This window comes from Notothenia rossii, assembly GCF_949606895.1.
Source record: "Notothenia rossii genome assembly, chromosome: 4".
NCBI lineage: Eukaryota > Metazoa > Chordata > Actinopteri > Perciformes > Nototheniidae > Notothenia > Notothenia rossii.
Window position 1 is genome coordinate 6,998,576 of NC_136902.1, and position 6,000 is coordinate 7,004,575.

Sequence of the window (6,000 nt, forward strand, 5' to 3'; positions counted from 1 at the left end):
AATTCAATACTAAAGCCATCACACCCAGGGGTCTTACCCGATGTAAGAGATTTTATGGCAGACGCTATTTCGTTTGGTGTGACAGAAGATTCCAACTCGTGTTTCTGAGTAGGATTTAGTACAGGAAGTGTAACATTCTTAAACAATGTATCCAGGCTATGGTCTTGTGCTGTGCACTCAGTTTGATATAAATTGGAGTCAAATGTTTGGAATTCGCATTTGCTGTTTATTAGCTTGGGATCATTTATAATATTACCTCCAGAGTCTCTTATAGCTGGAATTGATCATTTACCCTCTAGGCCAGGGGTCACCAACCTTTTTTAGGATGAGGGCTACTTTAAAAAAATAAAGCAAGTCGGGGGCTACTTTTATTCCTCTTTTTTTATTTTAACCTGCTTTATTTGGGGGTGGACCTCACATCCTCTAGGAGGGGCCTCACATCCTCCAGGGGGGATCTCACATCTTCTAGGGGGGTCCTCACCTCCACTAAAAGATTTTTTTTTAAATGTTGAAGTGAAATGCAACAATCTGCTGCACTTTGAGTACAAAATGAATTTATGGATACAGCTCTCAACACTCATATGAAAGAGAGCTATATACTTGTCAATACTCCAATCATCTTTAGAATATTATCACAACCAATAACAAATCATTTAAACTGGTATATTCTTATCTTATGTTACCTAATTAGCATTCTTTCTTTATATTTATGCATATTTTACTAATCACTCCCCTTTTAAACTGTTTTTTGTACTGTCCTATACACACTGGAATGACTTCTTACTTTATCTATATTAAATTGATAAAAGTGTGCTCTCCCTAGCTCTCTCTCTCGCTCGCTCTCTCTCTCTCTCTCTCTCTCTCTCTCTCTCTCTCTCTCTCTCTCTCCCTAGCTCTCTCGCTCGCTCACAGAGGCTGTGTGCTCCTCCTTGGCGATGACGGGTTGCGTTAAAAAATAATAATAAACATATTTGTAAAGTGGGAGGACACACACGGGATTTCGAAAAGTGCGGGGGACATGTCCTCCCTGTCCCCAGTGGAGATTACGCCATGCCTGTGTGTGTGCGTCAAGTGGAATAAATATATATGCAAGTTACAACACACACAGAGTAAAACTCTGCTCCTCATGCGTTGGCTGGCATGATAGGCTGTTCAATGGGGCTGATGTGTTGTGTAGATTCTGCCAGAAGGAAAATCAACGGGGAGGTGCCACATTGCTTTTCTTCCCGACTGCAACGCTGGTCCCGCAAATCAAGCAAGAACTTGATTGGTCGATATTCATTGTGGGGGTGGGGGAGGAGGGGTATTAGATAGATATAGAGTTGTAGTAAGTAGATAGAGTTCGCTATGATTTAGGTTTCGTTTATGCATAGAGTAGATTATTTTAATTACATTTCCTTTTTTGTTTTGGATTTGCTTGGCGAGCTATTTTTAGAACATGCCCGGCGGGCGACTCACGTTGCCCCTGCGGGCGACTGAGTGCCCGCGGGCACCGTGTTGGCTACCCCTGCTCTAGGCTAACTCAAGTCAACTAACTAAGTCACTGACTCACTGTGGATGGATTAATAAACAGTGTGTGTGTGTGTGTGTGTGTGTGTGTGTGTGTGTGTGTGTGTGTGTGTGTGTGTGTGTGTGTGTGTGTGTGTGTGTGTGTGTGTGTGTGTGTGTGTGTGTGTGTGTGTGTGTGTGTGTGTGTGTGTGTGTGTGTGTGTGTGTGTGTGTGTGTGTGTGTGTGTGTGTGTGTCGAACTGTTCTTTGTGACGCTTTGGCCAAGTTGAAGTTGTCCACATTGTAGGCACAGATCCTGAATCCTGAATCTCCCTCCACCAGCAGGGAGAGGAGCGAGAGAGGAGAGAGGAGAGGAAGAGGAAGAGGAAGGAAGCGCCACCTCATGGTCAGACTGGGGAGGGAAAACAACACATAATCTCATTGATGTGAAGCATTGAACGGTTCCATGTGAGGATAAAATAAAACAATGAAATAAGGTATGCTGAGTTTTGTCTTTTTGTTTAGCTATATGAAGTCATAAAGTTGATCTGAAATGAGGCTCCAACAACAGAGGGTGTCGTATGCAGTGTAGATTGTAAAGCCCCTTTAGGCGAAATTGTCAGTTATGATATTGATATATGATACGATAATACTTTATTGTTAGATCCAGTCTGTAATTTGTATTGCATCACAGTAGCTTCCTCTGCAACATCACCAAAGACAATATTAAGACACGAAACAAGGAAACAGACATTTGAAAAACATCACAATCACTGAAGACAAAAACCTGCTCAAGACCCTCTAACGTACTAAACGTGTACAAAATCGTGGGACCTTTCATTTATATTCCCTGTTGTTGGCCAGCCTTAATATGTTACGTTATGGAGGCTGAGTCAGAGTCTGAGGGAGCAGTTTTGACTTTAAAGCGGTACACAAACACTTGTACCACTTAGTATTGCAATACTGTGGAATCACAGATTTAAAAAACAGAAGAAGAATTTGTCTACTCGCCTAAAGACCTGAAATTCTGGAGACAATGTGTGACTACATAAATAAACCTGATGTGACTAAAAGATGTCTATAGAAAGTTATCAGTGAGACAACGTTTTTTTAATGCCAGGTCGGAATCAATGACTTTAAATAAAATAATGGATAAAAGTTGTGTCCTTTGGAATGTAATACTGTATTGCACTGATCATTGTATCTTATGTGTCCTTAAAACCAATACAAATACCTTGATAAAAGTGACCTTACATTTGCTATTTTGCTAATAATCTTTGCATATTTACAATGTTTTTTTCTCTTTGACAGTATGTGTTCAGCATAAGACTGCAGTGTCAGTTTGGGCAAGGGTAAATTCTAGCAGCTATGAATTTATTTGCCTGTTCTCATTTAACTTAAGCACACACCAATTTTCTAACATTTCTTTTTGTCAGACATGCTGGCCTCCATCTTGATTTCTTGAGTGTTTTTGAAAAAACGTGTCAACAGAGACAACGGTAGAAGACTTTATGGTTTCTATACTTCAAAATATTGTGATTTTCTTAATATAAATAAAAGCAATAACCTTAAACAAATGAAAAATTGCAGATGTAGATAAAATATTTATATTTCTTATTGATAACCTGAACTCCTTGAGCTGTCATCGATTTGACAAATGACAAACTGTAAAAAAGGAATTTAACTAAGTGGAGGGGCCTTGATTACTTTTTTCTTTTAGTCACATTAAACTATATATTGACTTAGACGTGTACATCAAATATGTTTTCTATTGAAGTGAAACCAAACAGTGCGGAGAGACAGCGACTCTTCCCTTGAGATGGTATTCTCATTTTACACACAGAGGAAGCAGCGAGTGGGTGGAAAAGCACTTTTAAACTGTGAGAAAGAAATGTCAGAAATGAAAGAAACAATGAACAACATGACTGCAGGAGAGTTTTCCCAACCAAGAAACACAGCAGGAATGTTGGTGAACTTTAGCAGCATGTCTCATTTCCAGAGTAGAAACTGAGTGTAAATATGCGACAGGTTTAGAGGTTAAACTGGTCTGAAGGAGGAGTGAGAGCATGTTCAGACCTGAGGCGGGGGGGCGACAGTCACCTGCACCATCTCCTATTTATATATGTTTGTATTAGCAGCTACAAAGACAGATAACTACATACTTTGTTAATTATTATTACATCCACACTGAGCTTAGACAGGGAATCTCATGCAGTGCTCTTCATTTCTCAATACATTAGAATCCATGTGAGTTTGAAGCCGTTTGGTTTGTATCACATGATGCATCCTCTCAACATCATTGTAAATCATAGCTTGCTATTAAATCAATACAATAATTGTCATGGATTCAGAGACCAAGGTCTCTTTTAAAAAGGCTAAAGGGGATTTACACATGCAGTGAAATCAGATGGAAGAGTTTGGAGAACTCAAATCAAAGTGTTTTTGTAATTCGATGTGAAGTGCATACTGCATTAAACCCACTGTCGTAGATAAAACCCCACATTTTAATCACATGAATATGCATTTAAAGGGAAGAGGCCCAGCTGTGTCAGACCTTTAAGCACCCCATGAATACATCATAGTGTGAATAGCCCTGGTTAGGGTCTCAGACATCCATTCAGAGGGCTGTGAAGAACTCAAGACGTGAGGAAACGACAACCATCTCTGTTTTCATTGTTGACACCTGAAGCTCACACTGATCTTGATCTTACTGTTGTCCTGCTGTTATCTACACAAACAGGGAGGTGACAGCACACGTTATCCTGCAGACTACAGCATTAAACAACAACCCTATACTAATGCTGAATGAATGCTGATCCGACACGGTTTGGCCTCTCTCCTGCAACTGCATATTCACTATGTCAAGTCATAGAGAAAAGATGTTACTGTGAGTTTACGGCATTAAGCACTTCCTCTGTAAACATTGGGATTTCAGTGAGAAGTGCAGAAACAACTCTCTAAACTCATCCTTCTGATCTGTGTGCATCTGTTAGTCGCTCTTAAATGAGATTATTAACCTACAGTCTATCTGTGAGAACTTTCATCCACCAATTCAACAATTTAATCAATTAAAGTACAATTATTAAACAGAATACACTTTTTTTTGGTTTTTTGTTGAAGCAATTGCAGTCTGTGGTGGAATGGTTGGATTTCTATTTAGTAGTAAAGACGGTTTTAGTAGCTGCTAGTTGCTATAAAATGGAAGATGAAGCTGGGGTCAAATTAGTTAACACACACACACACACACACACACACACACACACACACACACACACACACACACACACACACACACACGTACACACACACACACACACACGTACACACACACACACACACACACACACACACACACACACACACACACACACACACACACACGTACTCAAAAACACACTTAATACTAATAATTGAAATTAAATTTGATTACCAAAAGTGAATGTTTAAATTGGTGTTTTCATTCATAAGGTAATTTTACTTAGATACTATGTTATAAGAGTAATCTGAGTTTGCATTCAAGTCTTGCACTAAGAACCATTAATACTTTATGGTTTAATATGTTGATTTCATTGTCTTGAGTTACAGGATGCTGTGTTAACTACAATATTTCATTTGACTGAGTTACACACAGTAGGAGGTTATTGCTTCAAGAAAAGGGGAAATGCTGTGTCCTGTTACTGTAGCCAGAGGGCGCTGTAGGACAGAGAGTTGATATAGGATGCCTGAAGGTGGAAGTTTGATAAAGAAGAATAAAGGAGGAAAGGATAGCACACGTGCCTACGGCTCATACTTTCTACCTACTTGCATACCTACAAAATACCACAAACTTCCAGCTTTATACTTTGGGTATTCTAGTAAAGCATTTGTACATGCTTTAATGTTAAACAAACTTTATTTTTCTTTGTGTCTGGATACCTGTTTCAAACGCTTTGTTTTAGCTGCTCAAAGGGATTTTATTGTCACGGCCTCCATGGCGTTAGAACAGGACTTATTATCGGAACTGAAACACTCAGGTAATCTGAACAACACAGTAACTGAACTCTTCAGACAGAAAGAAAGGAGGATGGTTTTGGGTACAAATAATCAAACGTATTGGTGAGTACTGGCTATAATGACTTTTATTTAACATTGTTGATCTTTTCTTCTCATTTCATGAAGTAAATATTGTTGCTTCTGCTAGAGATGATGTGCGGCGCAGCAGTGAAAGGAGGCTTGTTGAATTGTGTTGTTCGGTGTTCTTGCTTTAGTAATGGCATTCATTCTCTACATTAGAAACCTGTCTGTGACGCAGCGCCCTGTTATACTGCGTTAATGTATCATATTAATGGTTTCTATAGCCGTGACGTCATAATAATGCTGTTAGGAGGTGGATTCATTCAGGTAGACGCTACTGAAGGCCTAGGTGTGAAATGCACGGCCTGTTACTGTTTTCAACATAACTCATTTGAAGATATTGTGAGACAAAAAAACAATAATTAGGATCCAAATAAAGAAACATATTTTTGTATGAAA